The sequence below is a fragment of the Tamandua tetradactyla genome, chromosome 22 (genome assembly GCF_023851605.1).
Source record: "Tamandua tetradactyla isolate mTamTet1 chromosome 22, mTamTet1.pri, whole genome shotgun sequence".
NCBI classification, from domain to species: domain Eukaryota; kingdom Metazoa; phylum Chordata; class Mammalia; order Pilosa; family Myrmecophagidae; genus Tamandua; species Tamandua tetradactyla.
Window position 1 is genome coordinate 1,494,377 of NC_135348.1, and position 19,367 is coordinate 1,513,743.

At 34.8% G+C, this 19,367-nt stretch overlaps 1 protein-coding gene and 1 pseudogene across 4 annotated transcripts in view; one reads left to right on the top strand and one right to left on the bottom strand.

Moving 5' to 3' along the window:
- MARCHF1 (membrane associated ring-CH-type finger 1) overlaps nt 1–19,367 on the top strand; it is an 894,978-nt gene that overhangs the window by 373,286 nt on the left and 502,325 nt on the right. The window lies entirely within an intron of this gene.
- Nucleotides 6,182–7,152, bottom strand: LOC143665953 (small ribosomal subunit protein eS25 pseudogene; annotated as a pseudogene).

Here is a 19,367-nt window from a genome sequence, read left to right on the forward strand (position 1 = left end):
TATGAAAGCTATGGGCCTTAATTTTAAGATCAGTAACAAAATATTATTATCCTTTTTGTATTACCTCATTCGTGTTTCATTATACAAACTATAAACTTATGTAGGAAACTTTTATGTATGAAAATATAAACTTGCATATTTGGGGTGTGTGTGTGTGTGTGTGTGTGTTCAGGGATACACTGATGGGCTTCAGCTTTCATGCCCTGAACTAATGCCTGTTAAACAAATGAGATTTTGTAAATGTTGGAGAGCAATTTGGACAGAAAATTGGGGACATTTCAAGTCAGGCAAGAAGTAAGGGAAAGGGTGAAGAATAAGAAATAGTGATGGAGTGCTTAGACAGGCCAAGAGCGCTGTGGCAGTACCCAGAAAACAGAATAATGGAGTAGGAGACCTGGGAAACAGCTGCAAGACTGTCGTGTGAAGAAGCCTGGATATGATGTTTACCAGTTCGCTTTGGCATTTATTTTTTTTTTGTAATATATCCTCTCTTCTTAGCTTAACTGTAATTTTAATCAGACTTTGGTTCCCATACTCCTCTCTAATTACATTCACTTTTTTGATGATCTAATTTAGTAGCATGGCTTTGAATATCCAAAATCCACGTCTTTCCCTCAGTTCTCTCTCCTGAATTTCAGACTCACACATCCAGCTGCCTACTTGACATCTCTAATTAAATTTGTCATGTCTTCTCCACTCTCAGACCCGCTCAGTCTGCAGTCTTTACATCTCAACTCAGGGCAAAACTGTTCATTCACTTGCTCAAGCCCAAAACAGTGGGTTTGTTTTTAACTCTTTTCTCTTTTCCTCATATTAAATTAATCATGAAATCCTATTATCCACACCTTTATCTGCATCCAAAATCTAATCATTTATCACCCACTCCATTGTTACCGCTCTGGTCTGAGTATCTAAAGGTGAGTTTACTGGGTCATTGATTATGCACATATTCATTCTTCTAGATAATGCCAACTGTTTTATGAAGTTGCATTTCCATCAGCAATGTATGTAAACTCGCCTTGCTCCATATTCTCACCAATAGCCTTTTAAATTTTAGCCTATTTGTTGTGTGTGTAGTGGCATCTCGTAATTTCAATTTGTATCCCCTGATTGCTGAAGACAAACATTTTTTCATATATTTATTCACCATTTGTCTAGCCTTTCTTGTGAATTACCTGTAATTGCATCACTTGTTGAAAATGATAAAATAAATACTTTTCATGTGTTCTTTTAATTTTTAAACAAAATTCAAAAATGCAACAGGGATGAGATTATGTATATTTCTATTCTTGCAGACCTTCGCTTTATTTTATAAGTTAAATATTAATTTATATGCACTCTACTTATTTATATTCTACATATTTTCAGACAGCGTTTGAATCATTAGAAGTTAGTCCTCTAGCTTAATTTTATAGTTTCATAATACAATCACGATAGTGATTTTTCTTTAACTGTTAATATCTGGAAACACAGATCTTCACAGCAGCTTGCTTCAGTCTTTCATTCACCTTCTCCAACTGTGGTACTTGTAAAATGGTTTAAAAACCGTAGAATAAGGGGGTCATGTCTTCTTTAAAATGTATGCAACAGCTCTATTCTACAGGTAAGATAGATCAGTAGCCTTAAACCATTTTTAACAATGCTTCTTTTGTCAGTAAAAACACCCTAATAAGTTGGATCTGATTTCATGAAGTTTTTCATGCATAAAAAAGCTTACTTGGATCTGAGGAATCTACTGTGTTCTATTTAAGTGTCCCAATTAAACTGTTTCATCGTTTTTGCCAGTGTCACTGTTCCTACTTTTTTTTTTTTTTACTTCTGGTGGTTTATTGACATAAAAATACTTAGATGTTTTGGGCACATAGATCCAGAAGAATAATATTCACTAACTTCACCCTTAATACGAGATAAAAAAAAGCCAGTTCTTGGGACTGTTTCCAGGAATTGCCAATCTCTTTACAGCTTGTAGGAATAAAAAAAGAACTAGATGTACATTTCCATGGAAAGCACATAGACTTCCTTCTTTCATTCACCACTAACTAGAAATTTATCTGTAAACCCTTTAGAAAGGAAAATAACTTAGAAGTTAAAATATTTAGGATAATTTTACAATAATAAAATAATTTTTGCCTGACCCGAATGATTATATATATGTTTTGGTAGAAATAAACTACCAGAAGTAAAATAATAATATTAGAAACAATGAAAATAAAAAATAAAGAATTTCAGAATAAATTATTATTTTTTATTTGTAGTATCTGTGTTAATAGTTCTGAAACGTATTGTTATTGTACACCCTTGGTGATCTAGTATAATTTATGGCCTTTCTTCACAGAAGAATATACAAATCCCCAGAGATCAGAAAATTTTTTTAAGGTTCCAGGAGACTCCTGAGTCCCTTTTGAAGTCCATGGATCTGTGGAACCTGCATTAGGGAATCTTGTGTTGGTAGTTAATTTTTATTTTACAAAGTAGATACTTACACATTTGGATACAATTGAAAACACTTAAACAAAAATGAAATCAGGAAAATTCCTGTTGTCCCAGCCAGAGATACTTACTTTTTCTTTAGTGTTTCCCATGCCATCAGATAGTGTATTCAACTTCATCTCTTCTAATTGCGTATGCTATCATTGAATTGAAACATCATAATTTTTGAATCAGTCCTCCCATTGTTAAATATTGTTGAACAATGTTTATATTTTTCTATTATAACCAAACTCTGATTAATCTGCTTGTAACTGATGAAAAATTACCAGAAGTAGAATTGCAGGATGAAAGAGGAGGTACATTTGTGAAAGTTTCAGATTGTTTCCCTCTGGAGATTTTATATCAACTTTACTACCAAGAGCTGAAGTGGTAATGAAGGTTACCACTTCATTTTTATGAAATTTGAAATTTTATTGTAATAACATAATTTGTGATTATTACCAGGACTAAAAAATTAAGCTAAATTATCTGTGAATTATATAGTATCAAATACGTCTGTGAATTATATAGTAGCAAATATATCTATGACACATGTAGTCACCACAAATGTAGCAGGATGCCCAAGGAAAGATCCATAACAAGGTAAAGTTCCCTAATAGTGATTACTGGAGCCTGAAAGAGCAGACTCATTAAAGTAATGAAAGTACACAGGTTTTAATCAGACAGCTAGAGATGGTAGCTCAGCTTTAACCCACACTAGCTATGGAATCATGGGAAAATTGTGCAATCTCTCTAAACCTTTGCTTATTCCTCTGTATAACAGAGGTACTATTATGGCCTTTTTCATAGAGTTTGTGTGAAGATTAAATGGAATATTGCAAGTGATGATTGCCACATGATGCTTTCTATATACTAAAGGCTCAATAAAGTTAACTATTATGATTATTTTTTTAATTGTGATGTTTTTAGCATCCTGTAAACCAAATATATGTATATATAATAATTCCGGGCATGCAAAATTATTTTATTATTGTAAAATTATCCTGAATATTTTAACTTCTAAGTGTCTTTATCTATTATTTGGCATTTTGAATATTTTCAAAAGTCATTTTTTGATGCAGCTTATGCAAAATGAGTCATATTTTAATATGTCAAAACTGGAGACAAAAATGAAAATTGAAACATAAGGAAAAGATTAATGTGAAGTTAAAAGGCATATTTTGATTCCTCATATGAACTGTTTTCATATTTAAAAACACATTTCAATTGTTTCTTTTTTAAAAAGAAAAAGATACCTTTATTTTAAAAAGCTTGAATTTGAGTATCTTTTGAATGTAGCAACCTATTTTCAAGAAATATACATAACTGAAATTTTCATTAACATAATATTCCACATATCTAACTGAAAGTTTCATTAATATAATATTCCACATATCTAAAATTACAATATTTCACTTTGGTACTGCCCCTTGTTCCAGAGGCAATCATTGGAAACCATTATTACTTTTATTTTTCTTACTGGCTGCATTCATTAATATTTATTTCTTATATTTCTGATTCCTGCCAGTATCCTTTCACAAGGATAGATGACATTAGTTCACTTTTATGACCCCCTCCCCCACTTTTCCCACATCTCACCCTCTTTAATTTTATAGGTCAGATTTTTGTGATTCTATTAATACTTTTGTAACTTAAAATACATACACCAATTTCTGTTGCTTGTTCCACCAACATAAGACATTAACTCTTGTCTGTTTACTGATAAATATGATAGTTTTATATCCTCCACCCTGCCCTCCATCACTTATTCCATTCAACCTCCCATAAGGTTGTTTTACAAATTTGTCATGGAAGGTGTCTGCCTCTTTAACTTGTCTCCGTTTCTTTCTTGTGCACAAAAGAATAGCATATGCACCTTTATATCCTCAAAGCCATCATTTTTCCCATCTCCTAAAGTTCTTCCCCCTTGCATTGTTTTCTGATAATTTTCGATCTACCCTTCTTTATTAGCTGGGGTTCTCTAGAGAACCAGAATCAGCAGGAGATGTCTGTAAATATAAAGTTTACAAAAGTGTCTCACGTAGCCATGGGGATGTAAGAGTCCAAGGTCTGTGGGGCTGACCACAAGCTGCAGCGCCAGTGAAGGCCCTCAGTGAGCTCTCAGGAGAGGCTGGCTGTTTGAAGCAGGAAGAGTGAATGTCTCTTCTCTATCCTCCTTAAAAGCCTTCTGGTGACCCAGAGAACCTCTTCTGTTGCTCAGTTGCAGCCTCTCTCTCTCTCTCAGCCAACACAACAAGCAAACTCACTGCCCTCCCCCTCTCTATGTGGGACATGACTCCCAGGGCTGTGAACCTTCCTGACAACATGGGACAGAAATCCTAGAATGAGCTGGGACTCAACCCCAAGGGATTGAGAAAACTTTCTGGACCAAAAAGGGGAAGAGAGAAATGAGACAAAGTGTCAATGGCTGAGAGATTTCAAACAGAGTCAAGAGGTTATCCTGGAGGTTATTCTTATGCATTATATAGACATCACCTTTTTAGTTAAGGTATATTAGAGAGGCTGGAGGGAAGTGCCTGAAAATGCAGAGCTGTGTTCCAGTAGCCATGTTTCTTGAAGGTGATTGTATAATGATATGGCTTTCACAATGTGACTGTGTGATTGTAATGGGGGGACAAATGTTAAAATTGAATAGATTGAAATACTAGTGATCAATGAAAGGGTGTGGTAAGGGGTATAGGAAAAATAGGGGAAACAAACGCTAAAATATATTGGGTAGATGGAAAAACTAGCATCAATGAGAGGGAGGGATAAGGGGTATGGTATGTATGAGGTTTTTTTTTTTCTTTTTATTTCTTTTTCTGAAGTGATGCAAATGTTCTAAGAAATTATCGTGGTGATGAATACACAATTTATGTGATGATATTGTGAGTTACTGTTGATTATATACCAAGAATGGAATGCTAAGAATGCTAAGAATGTTTGTGTTCATACGTTGTTGTGCTTAAAAATAAAAAAAAGCAAAAAAAAAAAGGAAAAAAAAGCCTTCTGGTGATTAGATGAAGCATCACTCATTGCAGAAGACACTCCCCTTTGTGGATGCAGCCAGCATGATCATGTTTAGAGAGAGAAACAGAAAGAGAGAGGTAGACATGGCTGTACTAGAGGTATAAATGTAGGTATTGCTATAGATATGTAAAAATAGATGTAGGTGTTTATAATCAGATACATTCATTGCAAATATTTTACCCCACTCCATGCTTTGCCTTTTCATTTCTTTACCAGTGCTTTCAAAGATGGGTTTTAAATAGAATGAAATCTATCTTTTATTTTATTTTTTTTAAGGTTGATAGTTCTTCTCCTTAAAATATTTCTTTAAACTAAGATGCAAACATTTTCTCCTGGAAATTGTATAGTCTTAGCTCTAACATGTAGGTCTTTGTCTGATTTTAGTGAAATTTTATCAATGGTGGTAGATGAGTATCATATTCATTTATGTCCAAATGAATATACAGGTATTATATCATGTGCTGAAAACAATTTCAGTTTCCTCATTCAATAGACCTGGCATGTCTGTGGACACATCAGTTTACTGTATGCGTGTGGGTCTATTTGAAGATTCCCTATTTGTTTCGATTGATCCATTTGCTTATCACTGTATCAATACCAGAGTTGTGATTGCTGTAGTTTTTTTTCATTTAATTTTTTTTTCATTTTTTCATTTTCAAAATGTACAGTTGGTTGGACCTGTTCATGCGTCTTCACCCGTAGCTGAGGCATCGCCACCCTTATTGTTTCTGGTGTAAATTACTTGAGCACTGAGTTGTGAAACCAGCTTGATAAGTCGTTTACTAAGCAGCTCCTGAGGGCTGCCCTGTCCAGGGAACCTCGACTCTGCAGCCTCTCAGAGACGACAGCTGGAGTTATAAACTCGTAGTGGGGAACTTCCTCACCCAGTTTGTCACGAGTGGCTTTGTCAGACAAGACGAGGTTATTGAGCTTGTCCTGAACTTCGCCTTTGGACCACTTCTTCTTTTTGGCTTTGCCCCCAGATTTGTCTGCGGGGTCTCTGCTTTCTTGACTGTCTCTCCAGATCTTTCTTCTTGTCATCCTTTGGTGGCGTTGCAAAGCTCGGAGAGCAGCAGCTGCCGCTGCAGCCTTGCTACGATGTCAGACAAGAAGGAAGTGATTACTTTAGTTTTAAATCTTAAAATCTGGAAATGTTAGTCCAACTTGTTCTTTTTCCAAATTCGTTTTTAAATTTTGTGTATTTGCATGCCCATATAAACTTTAGAATTAGATTATGATTTTCTATACAAAGCCACGTGGAATAGCAATTGATATTACATTGAATCTGTAAATAAATTTGTGGAGAATTGACACCATAATAATATTGATATTCAAATATATAAACATAATACATTTCCCCATTTGTGTGGATCTTTATTTCTTCTCAGTAATGCTTTGTATATTCCAGTGTTGAGACCTTGCTTACATTTTATTTAATCCCTAAATATTCTTGGTTTTGGATGCTGTTTTAAATGGTGTTCTTGAAAATTGTATTTTATGATTGTAACTTCTATATAGAAATATAATTGATTTTTTTATATTGGTCTTGCCTTTGGTAATTTTTCTTAATTCAGTTTGTTTTAATTTTTGTTAAACTCCTTAGAATTTTCTACATACCTGATCGTGTTGATTATGTCTGGCTCTTCCATCCATAATTGATATGGGGTATCGAAATCTCCAGTTATTATAGTAGAAATATTCTTCCCTTCAATTCTGTAAATTTTTGCTTCTTATATTTTTAGTGCTCTGTGTTAAATGCATGTATGTTTATAATCACTACAGCTTCTTGATGGATATAATATCAATATATCGTATATATAATATCTTTCTTTGTCTCCAATAAATTTTTTACTTAAAATCTATTTTGTCTGATAATAATGTAGATATTCTGAGTTCTCTTTTGGTTACTTTTGCATGAAATTTATTTTTTCTCCTTATATTGGCAACTTCATTGTGCCTTTGCATCTAAAGTGAGTCTCTTGTAAACAGCTTATAGATAAGTCATGGTTTTCATCCTGTCTTCTAATATTTGCCTTTTAACTAGATTATTTAATCAATTTACATTTAAGATGATTACTGAGAAGGAGGGACTTCAGCAACATAGCTATTTGTTGTCTGTAATTACTGTGTTTTTGTTTCTCAGCTCTTCCATTACTGTCTTTTTTTGTATTTATTGAATTTTTGTAGTAATTTTTGTACCATTTTAATTCTCTTCACATCTTTATTTTCTATTTATTTTTAGTAATATTCTCAGTTGTTACCTTGAGTTTTACTACTAATACATTAAACTTACAGCAACATAGGTTGAATAATACCAACTTTGTTTCCAAAATACATAAATACTCTGCTCCTATACGTCTTTGCTCTGACCCCTTTATATGATTATTTGTCACAGATTAAGTTCATTATGTATCTATTAACATATATTTATAATGATTGTCTTAGTCATTTGTCTTTTAAATCATACAAGAATAAAACAGATGTTGCAAACCGAAAGTTACAATAATACTGACTTTTACCTATGTAGTTGCTTCTACCAGTATTCTTTTTTTCTTCATATGGCTTCTAGGTACTGTCTAGTGTCCTTTCATTTCAGCAAGAAGCACTCATTTTAGCAATTCTCATAAGACAAGTCTCTTAAACTGCTTCAGCGTTTGTTTATCTGGGAATGTCTTCATTTCTTATTTGAAGAGCGGTTGTACTAGATAATGAAGAACATTTGTGCTAGATATCGAATTCTGGGTTGGCCATTTTTTTCTTTCAGTACTTTAATATGTCATCCCACTGCCTTCTGACCTGCATGGTTTCTGATGAGAATCAGATTCCCTTGGGGAAACCCTTGTTCTTGATAAGTTGCCTCTATCTTGTTGCTTTCAAGATTCTTTGTCTTTTGCGTTAGACAGTTTGACATCAAGTGTCTCAGTGTAGATGTCTTTGGATTTATTCAAATTGGAGTCCATTGACCTCTTGGCTGTACATATTTATATATTTCATTGGCTTTCAGAAGTTTTCTGCCACAACCTCTTCAAATGTTTTTCTGTTCTTTTTTCTCTCTCAGTTTTTCAGATATTTTGGAAATTCTGAGAATTCCAATAATGTTGATCTCCCTGTTGGTGATCCACGTGTCACTTAGGCTCTGTTCACTTGTCTTCATTCTTTTTTTTCCTTGATATTCAGACTGAATAATTCCAATTGCCCAACCCTCTAGTGTGCTTCTTCTCCTACTCACCTCTGCTGTTGAAGTCCTCTTGTTAATTTTCATTTCAGTTATCTTATTGTTTAACTACAGAATTTCTATTTGGTTCCTTTTTTTTTTTTTTTTTTTTTTTTTTTTTTTAAAGGAAAGACAGAGAGAAGGAAGGAAGGATAGAAGGAAGGAAGGAAGGAAGAAAGGGAAACATCTTTAAACATTTTCTTGTTTTATTGTATTCTGTTTCTCCGTTTTTGTTACATGGGCTGGGGCCGGGAATCGAACCGAGGTCCTCCGGCATAGCAGGCAAGCACTTTGCCCGCTGAGCCACCGCGGCCCGCCCTGGTTCCTTTTTTATAGAAAACAATTTTGTACATAAATCCTGTCCTTGGTGTACTTTAGTCCTTTGCCCTTGATTTCCTTTGGTTTTTAAAGTGTATTTAGGACAGTTGTTTCAACATCTTTATATAGTAAATTTAATGTGTATGCTTCCTTAGGAGTAGTTTCTTCCTTTTCTTTTTTCTTTAAATATATTACACTATCCTTTTCCTTTTCTTTGTTTGCCTTGTGACTTTTTGGTTGAAAACTGGACATTCAGATATTGTATTTGGTAACACTGGAACTCAGATTTCCTCCCTTTCCCAGGGTTTGTCATACCTGATTATCGATGATTTAGCTTGAGAGATCCAACTGAATGATTTCTTGAATGTCCAGATCTTTAAGAAACATGAAAATCACCTCACTCAGTCTTGGTGAATTGTTTCTATGCTGGAACACTTCTTTAACACTTAGCCAAGCCATTTATATTTCTGCCTTGGCCTTCACTTCCTACTTGCACATAGCAGCCATTCAATGATGAAAACTTAGATTCTGAGGTATTTTCTGAGTATTTGTCCTGTCTTGGGCATGTGGTTTTCTAAATTTCTCTACTATACACCAGCACTTTTAATTGACCTGATTTTCAAAAAATTCCCTTCCAGGCTTTTCCTTCCCAGCCTTGGCAGCCTATTGTATGTCTCATCTGTAATATTTTTCCCAGGTGGCTTCAGGTTTTTTCATTTGACTTAATAATATTTTCAAGCAATACGCACTATTTTTCAGCCCTGTAGGTTTTGAATGAGACAGAAGAGATTTGAGTGCCTTGTGTCAATCCTTTATATAGTCCCCCCCACTGATTATAATAGACAAACACAATAATTAATGAATTGCTTCATCAACTCCAGAATTAGGGACCAATACTCTCTGTTATGAATGTGTGCTGTTGTCTTCAAATCTGTTCACTAGCCAAGGAGAGGCTGGGGCAAGGGCAAGTGAAAATTTCAAAAAGCTCCCCTGCCATTTTTAAATTAACTTTTTCTTGGTTCAGCTTTTGCTTGCTATTATAAACCTTTGATTATTTCTCAGAGTTCTGAATCAGTTGATTGTGACAGTTTCTGCTTTTATTTCAGTATTTCTATGGAGAGACTAATATTTGGAGCTGCGTACTCCACAGTTTTACTTGGGAAGTTGTGGTGGTTTGGAGTTGCATGCAGCCCCAGGAAAGCATGCTCTTAAACTTAGTCCATTCCTGTAGGTGTGAACATATTTTAAGCAGGACCTGTTTGATGGAATTACTTCATTTAAGATAAGGCTCACCTCCACTAGGATGTGGCTTAATCCTGTTACTAGAGCCCTTTATAAACATAGAGTCAGACAGAGAAAGAGAAATTCGGACAGAGAGAGAGAAAAAGCCATGGGAAGTAAATAGCTGAAATTCAGTGGAATCCAGAAGAGGGAAGACCAAGAGAGGCTTCCATGTGCATTGTTATGTGACAGAGATGCCAGAAACTAAAGGTTGTGTGAGCCAGCACAAGAATGCCAGTTTTGGGGAAGAAATGTCACCTTGATGGCACCTTAATTTGGACCTTCTACTGCCTCAAAACCATGAGCTAACATCTTTCATTCGTCTAAACCAAGCATTGTACGTCATTTGCTCGAGCAGCCAAGGAATCTAAAACAGAAGTTGGAAATTTTTAACCATTACATTTTTCAATGTATGTTCTGCCCCTCAGTTATCTTTTTTCTCTTTCTGACACTCTAATTACATTTGTATTAAACTGTTTGATTTTTTTTCCCACATGCCACTCATTACCTTTTCATTTTTTTGTTCAGTCATTTTTTAATCTGAGCTACAGTTTGAATCGTTTCTATTGTTATAAGTTTATGTATCATTTTCTGCATTGTCTATTTTGGTTTTAGATGCACTTAGTAAATTTTTCATTTCAGATTATATATATATATTATTTTTGGAAGTTCCATTTTGTTCTTTGTTATAGCTTTTATTCCTTTCTCCTTATCTTCATATTTTCATTTGCACCAATTTATAATAGCTGATAAATAAGTGGAATAACCACACTTATTCCTTCATCTCTATTATTTCTGAATGTATCTAGTGGCTGACTTTAATCCTAATTTTGGATCATATTTTACCATTTCTTCACTTATCTAGTAATGTTTTATTGTGTGCTAGATATCAGAATACTTTGTTTCTGAGAATTTAGAATTTTTATTCTTTCTTTAAAGAGTATTGAAATATTATTTGGGCAAATAGTTAATTTGCTTGTGGTTCAGTTAGTTTCTTTAGAAGTTGGCTTTTTAATTTTAATGAATGTCTAGATTACACTTTACTCTGAGCTGTAACTCCTCTGGTATGTCTACTAAATATCCCATCATTCAACAAACTCTCTCCTCTGTCACTTGCTAAAATTTAAACAACTTCCAGCCCTATGTGAACCCTGGTATTTGCTTGGCTTATAATTCTCAGAGTTTTTTTGTTTTTTTTTCCTTTTCAGAGTCTTGTGAGATTTCACCCTGTGAATACACAGATTAGTTTGTAGCCAAAGTATCAAGGAAACTCATTTTTAGATTCTAGAGCTCTTTCTCTGGTTCTTTGTTCCGTGAATTCCAGCTGTCTCCATGTCCTTGCATCTCACCTCTGTATCATCCATTCAGGCAAACAACGTGGCTCTCCTTTTGCTCTCCTTCCTTGTTCTAGAGCTGATAAATTGCCTCCAGGCAGCAAGCTATGCAATTTTTGTTATCACCTCATTTGTTTCTCTTTTTTGAGGGGGAATCATGTTTCTGTGCAGCTTTCATCCAGTGTCTGAAAGCATTTGTTTAATGTGCATGATACAGTTTTATAGTTGTTTGCAGTGGAAGGGAACACCCTAGAACAGTGGAGAACCAAGTCTCCTCCCCTTCATTTCTAGCTTCCTTTTGCTTCCTTTTTTGTACTATTTATAATTGTCTCCAATCTTATATTACTATCCGATTTTATGATTTCCATTAAGTACCTAGGTATTTGGAACCTAACTTTTCTGAATGCCTAGTGTTCTAATTTGCTAGCTGCTGGAATATGATATACCAGAAACAGAATGGCTTTTCAAAAGGGGGATTTATTAAATTTTAACTTTAAAGTTCTAAAGCTGTGAAAATGTCCGATTAAAAGCAAGAATATAGAAATGTCCAAATTAAGGCACCCATAAGAGGCTACCTTCATTCAAGAAAGGCCAATGACGTTCATGGTTTCTCTCTCAACTGGAGAGGCACATGGCAAACATGGCGACATCTGCTAGGTTTCTCTCCAAGCTTCTTGTGTCATGAAACTCCCCTGAAGGTATTTTCCTTCTTCATCCACAAAGGTCTCTGGCTACTTGGACTCTCATGGATCTCATGGCTCTCTTTTTCTCTCCAAAATGTTTTCTCTTTTAAAGAATTCCAGCAAACTAATCAAGACCCACCTGGAATGGGTGGAGTCATATCTCCCTCTAATCAAAGGTTGATACCCACAATTGGATGTGTCACATCTCTGTGGAGATAATCTAATTATTTCCAACCTACAGTGCTGAATAGGAATTGAAAGGAATGGCTGCCTCCACAGATGAATCAGGATTAAAACATGGGTTTTCTCGGGCACATAATCCTTTCAAACTGGCACACCTAGTGTGTGTCATGATCCATGCTATGCACTTTACAAAAATGTTCTAAACTACACATGTCTTATAACTTTCAATATATAAGCTTCAGGTGAAGTAATTACATGGTTTTCTAGTTATTCTTCTAACATCAGGACCTTTTAATAGCAAATTAATGTATTTCAAAATAGTTTAAAGGATAAATTATATATTAGCCTTTTTTATAAAAAGGAAGATTAGATGATTGAACAATATGATTGCTGATACATTGAACTCTCTGTTCTTAAGTAAAAAGGTTTACAGGGCGATTTTAATATGGCCTGAATATTCACTACTTTCTTTTTATTTCTTATTCCTTGCTAATTGTAGCTATTTTTAGAAAAATGATCCTTGGATAATTGCAACCTCTTTTAACAACAGATGAAGAATCACAATTTTAATTTTTTAATTAAAAACATTCTGAACATAGATCAATTTTTTATTCCTTTATTATGTGGATGCTGTTCTACATGCAATAAGCATTTTATTCGTAATCTTCTATGAAGGAAAATATATTGAATTTAAAATTACATAAAATGTTCAGAATAGAATCATAATACAGATTGAATTTTATTTTCAAACTAACTATCGATATTTATCCATTTGTGGTCTGGGAATCTATACCTATTAATATTCTACTCAAGTGTTCTTTCTTCCTCAGCACAGCCTCCACAGAGACTTAAAATAATTATTATATTCTCTCCAGCTCAGTAATTGTATCAGCAAATATCCCAGCCCAAGCAAATTGTCATCATTTTCCTGAGCTTCTATCACAAATACCACAGACTGGTTTTCTTTTAAATAAAGAGAATTTATTATCTCATGGTTTCAGAGGTTAGAAGATTTGCTTCCTCCTGGGTTCCAATTCGTTCTGGGGCTGTTTTGCTGGAATCCTTGGGGTTCCTTGGCTTATCTCTGCCTCCCACTACAAGATCTCTTCTCCTTTCTCTCTTCTCTTCTAGTTTCTGTTGCATGTGGCTTCTGGCTCCTGTGGCTTTCTCTTTATAAGACCTTCAGTCATCCAGGCGAAAACCCACTCTCATTTGCTTAGGCTACACGTTAACTAAAAATAACATCTTCCAAATATCTTATTTACAGTGGGTTCACACTCACAGGAATGTTGATTAGGGTTATGAACATACCTTTTCTTGGGGTACATGACTCACTCTACCACACAGCCCAATTCATTCATTTTATGTAGAGGAATTTTAAATAGGGGATTTAAGATGGTTATTCTCTCTCTCTCCCTCTCTTCCCTTTTCCTTTCTTTATACGATTATGTTCAACTGAATGTTTTATTTAATTTACCAGCAGTGACTGCAGAGATTTGAAAGTAGTAAATTAAGTTTCTTGCCTAATATTTAATTTCTTCTTATGATCATTTGGTATCCATGGTAACTGCCATCTGTGAAAAATTTCAGGAAGTAATGCCTTGCCAAACACTTACCTTTTCAGTTCCTTAAATCATAATCTGCATAAAAATGTAGTGTTTAGAACCTCTCTATTTCAGTTGGTTTTTCTCCCACTTTTAAGCTAATCTTCTAGACTTTTGACCTGTTAGTACTCAGTTGACTCCACATTCTTGGGGCAATGACCAAACAGAAAAGGAACTTGTAATAAGTATGCCCATTTTGCACACAACCATGTAAGTAAAGATGTTATTTTAAAGTGCATTGATGTTGGTGTTATTGTTACTAGAACAATAGCAAATTTAAATAATTCAGTGTTCATTGACTGCTGTCTTTGTGACATGGATTACAAGGACAACATAACCAGAAAAAGATGATGAATCCGATTAGCAATATATTAGTTTCCTAAGTCTGCCATAAAAGAATTATCACAAATGTGATCTAGAACAATGGAAATGTATTCTCCCTCAGGTCTGGAGGCTGGAACTCCAAAACCAGGTTGTCTTCAAGGCCGTGCTCTCCCCGATGTCTCTGGGGAGAACCCTTCCCTGCTGGGCGTGATTGGCTGTCCTTGGCATTCCTTGGCTTGTGGTTGCATCACTACAACCTCTGCCTGCCTCTGTCTTCACATGGCCTTGTGTCTTCTGTGTCTCTTCTCCTCTTTTCATAAGGGCATCAGTAATACTGATTAAAGGCCTAGCCTACTCCACTATGACCTCATTCTTACTTAGCTAATACCATCTATAATAACTCCTGTGGTGGTTAGATTCAGTTGTCAACTTGGCCAGGTGAAGGCACCTAGTTCTGTTGCTGTAGACATGAGCCAATGGTACGTGAACCTCATCTGTTGCTCATTACATCTGCAGTTGGCTAGAAGGCATGCCTGCTGCAATGAATGACGTTTGACTTAATTGGCTGGCGCTTAAATGAGAGAGCTCAAGGTAGCACAGCCCAAGCAGCTCAGCATACCTCATCTCAGCACTCGCAGCTCAGCCCAGGCCTTTGGAGATGCAGAAAGGAATCACCCTGGGGAAAGTTGTTGGAACCCAGAGGCCTGGAGAGAAGGCCAGCAGAGATCACCCTGTGCCTTCCCACATGAGAAAGAACCTCAGTTGAAAGTTAGCTGCCTTTCCTCTGAAGAACTAATGAAACAAATTCCCTTTTATTAAAAGCCAATCCATCTTTGGTGTGTTGCATTTCTACACTAAGGGTTAGGACTTCACAGTCTTTTGGGAGGACACATTTCACAATCATCTTATAAAAGCAATACTGTACTTGATTTGCATTCTATCAGTCAGGACTCTCTATTAACATCTTGTTGAGGATATTTGCTGTCACACCATTAAGTATAATTTTAAATTGACTATATATGGGACTTTGGGCGAGTCATTTAACTCTCAGAGCCTCAGTTCTCTTCTCTGTTAAATTGAGCTAATCCTACCTAGAAAAATTACTATGAGTTCCAAATTGATTAATATGCATGCCAAGTACCTGATACATTATTTGACAGAAAATATACTTATGTTTAAAAAAATAATGAGGATGAAATATAAGCATTATTTTTGATAACCAGGTATATTCCTTGAAGCAGTAACCTAAAAAAGGAGTATTCAAACACAGAGCAAGTCAATCAATGTCTTATATGTAGAGGAGGTTATTTTTACTTATCGATGAAATATAAATACAGATCCGTTATTTAATAAGACTTTTAAAAAATAAGATCTTTAAGAAAACAGCATATCATTTGCACCAAACTATTGTTAGTATAATGTAATTTTTCCTGAAGAAATTTGCAGTATTTTGGTACAATTATTATAATTATTAATCAGACACCTAAAATATCCATTTTATCCACTTTCAAATGTACAATTTAATGATATTACATTTAAAATATTGTGCAACCATCATCAACATTCATTACCCCAACATTTTCATCACTTCAATCAGAATCTTTGCACCTATCAGGCATTATGTTCCCCAATTACTTCCCCCATCTCACCCTAACAACCTTTACTGTACTATCTATCTCTATTAAGTTTGGTAATTGTAGGTATTTCATATGAGGGAAATCATACAATATATGTCCCCTTTTTTGTCTGGCTCATTTCACTCCACATGATGTCTTCAGAATTTATTCATTGATCCATTCTTCTTAGGAAGTATTTGTTAGTAGTTAATTTGAAGATTCTATAGCCCATTTTTCAATTTTATAGAATTTTAGAACTTGATTTAACCCTCTTTCATATTTTTGATGTCTTTTTACCCATAATGGTTTTCTGATGGTAATATCTTTTAAAATGTTATTACTTTTAACATAACTATATTAAGAATCTCTTTCTAGTTTTGCTCCTCTTTAAATCTTGAAGACATAGAACCCATATATATTTGGATATGTATATATAGATGTCTGTATGTGTGTATGTACCTATGCACACTGTGTAATGATATTGTGAGCCATTGATTGTGCACCATGTATGGAGTGTGTGTGTGTAAAAATATTTAAAAAAAAGATCCATCTGATTCAGTTGGTCCATACCTTAACTAAAAAATAACATCTTCAGAAGGTCCTATTTATACCAGATTCACATCACAGGAATGAATTAAGATTGAGAACATTTGTTTCTGGGGTAAATACTTCAACCTTTCACAGTCATCAAGATTGGCATGTCCGTGTCTATTGGTATTGCTTCCTATTTCACTAAGCTCTATGGCCTCACAAAGTTACCAGTTCTAAACAAGGAATCCTGTTAGGTAAAAGGAAGAACACAAAGTCCATTATCACAGAATTCCCAAGTTAAAGTGTACTTCAGAAGTTATTGAATCCGGTCTTTATAAAGATGTTTTAATTCACTCCACAATGATTCCAGTGGGTGACTGCTTACCCCTCTATTCGAACATTAAATTTTGGAGCTAAAATAGTAGCTTATTTACATTTTCAAAAACTCCTGTTGCCAGATTTTTATTCATTATACTGACAAAGATGGACCTCTAAACCTTTGATTATTTTCAAGATTTAGAGAGTATGTGTCCCGTTATTTCAAAATACATCTGGCTTGCCACTTGAGTCCGACCATTTACCAACACCCCATCCTTCCAGCCTTACAAGGCTCCTTCAGACCTCTGTAATCACTTAGGGAAACACGCGAAACGCAGGCACTGGCATTTAGTCTTCATTCTCAAACCGTTTTTACCTAGCTCCTCTCTGCTTGCTTGCTGTTCTTCATTCTCACTATTCTGACTTTGATCTTTTCCTTCTCCCCTTGGATTTGATGCCCACGTTATCATCTGACCGATGTCTTGGCTCTTGTTGATGATGACTTTGATTTCCTAGAAGGATATGGCGTCTCAGGGCCCAATACGTGTTTCCCTTCCTGCTGGGGCTCCATCCCAGGACCCTTCTGCCTTCTTGGGGCCCCTTGTCAGTACGCGCACCCTGGGTGTGCTGCCTTATAGCTTTTCCTTCTTTTTACCTCTCAGAGACATTCGCTGGAGTACAGTTTTCTTTTCCTGGCTATCCAAGTAGCATCTTCCTTACTGCTCAGTTTTCAGTGAACTGTCTTCTAATTTTTGTACACCTATTTCTTTCCTCTTGCCAGAAAGTGTTTCTAATCTGAAGAGAACATCACTTTATTTGGTGAAGAATAGAGTCCATCGTTTAGAACTAAAAACCAGGAACTCTTGCTTAGTCACCATCTGAAATGTAGACACATCAACTAACCCTTTTGGACAATGGTTTTCCTCTTTTCTAAAATAAAAACAAAGACAAACAAACCAAAATAACCTCTCTTAGCTGTCTGAATATTAGAATAGATAGTGTTTAACTAAATTTGTTTAAAATTCCTAGTAAAAGTGAAAGAAAGTAAATAACTAATTAAGGAGGTAAGGATTCAGTTGTTCCTTGCTTTCCATTGATGATATTATTTTTTAAAATGGTAAATAAATAGCTGGCAAAATAGATCATCCCATAATCCCATATCAGAAAGTAAAATAGAGTGCCTACTTTAAAGAAACAGTATATGCAAAGAGAATATTTGGAGAATGTAACACACTGTTTTCTGTGAGACTATTATATTGTTTAGCCAAAATTGAGTTTCATGTACTTTTAGGGCAAGGGTTAATAGTAACAGTGACTCAGTGGGCCTACCTATAGGACTCGTGTGCCTTATTGAAAAGAATTATAAGATTTGGATAATCTTATAATTATAAGATTTCTCCCTTGTTCTATTTCTGAAAACCTTGAAGAAATATATGTACTGGTTAGAGGAAATAGGAGAAAATTGTTTTGTTCTCAAGTGTGAAGAGACAGTTTTGTATACTCGATGGTCTTTTAAATTCATTGTTCAATTGGGGTTTTACCCAGTTGTTTCTCAGATTCTATTATTTTGGATATATAAAAGAAACCCTTAAGCTAAAAATTGTAGTCATCTGCTCTGAAATATAGCATATTTTCAGTTATATAACATCTTAATTTAGTGTTATAAAACCATTTAATAAAATAGGTAAATATAATTTTCATTTTTGCATGTTGCAGAATAGATTATGGACTAGTTTTTTTAAAGTATGGCTGTATTTCCGAAGTTCTATTTTCGATTTGAAACTTTCTCTTATAAATTTTACATGTGGCTGAGAAAAGTTCTGGGTAAATAAAATGGATATATGAACACCTGATAAGACTATTCTGAATTAAAGTATTCTCTGTAGGAATTGGTGAGAAAAGTTCATTTTATTTTTGGGTTGTATCAGGTTTGACTAAAAATGCATGAGAGTAGGGCCGCGGTGGCTCAGCGGGCAAAGTGCTTGCCTGCTATGCCGGAGGACCTCGGTTCGATTCCCGGCCCCAGCCCATGTAACGAAAACGGAGAAACAAAATACAATAAAAACAAGAAAATGTTTAAAAGATGTTTCCCTTTCTTCCTCTCTTCCTTCCTTCTATCCTTCCTTCCTTCTCTCTGTCTTTCCTTTAAAAAAAAAAAAAAAAATGCATGAGAGTATATACATAAACAATTGATGAAAACCAATATTTTTGAAAAGTCAAACCACATCTTAATTTAGTCAATGATATTAGAAATGACATTTTGACTATGTCCATACATGGCTATCAAAACAAACATTTTAACCAAATTGTCTAAGTCTGCTGATTGTTTCGAAATGTTAGAGATACAGCCTATTCAACAGCACAAAATACAAAATGTAACTTAGTAATTTTGTCATTATATAATTATTCTGAATATTATTTAGTTTGTAACTGACAGAGAGTATATTGTTTTACTCTCTCAA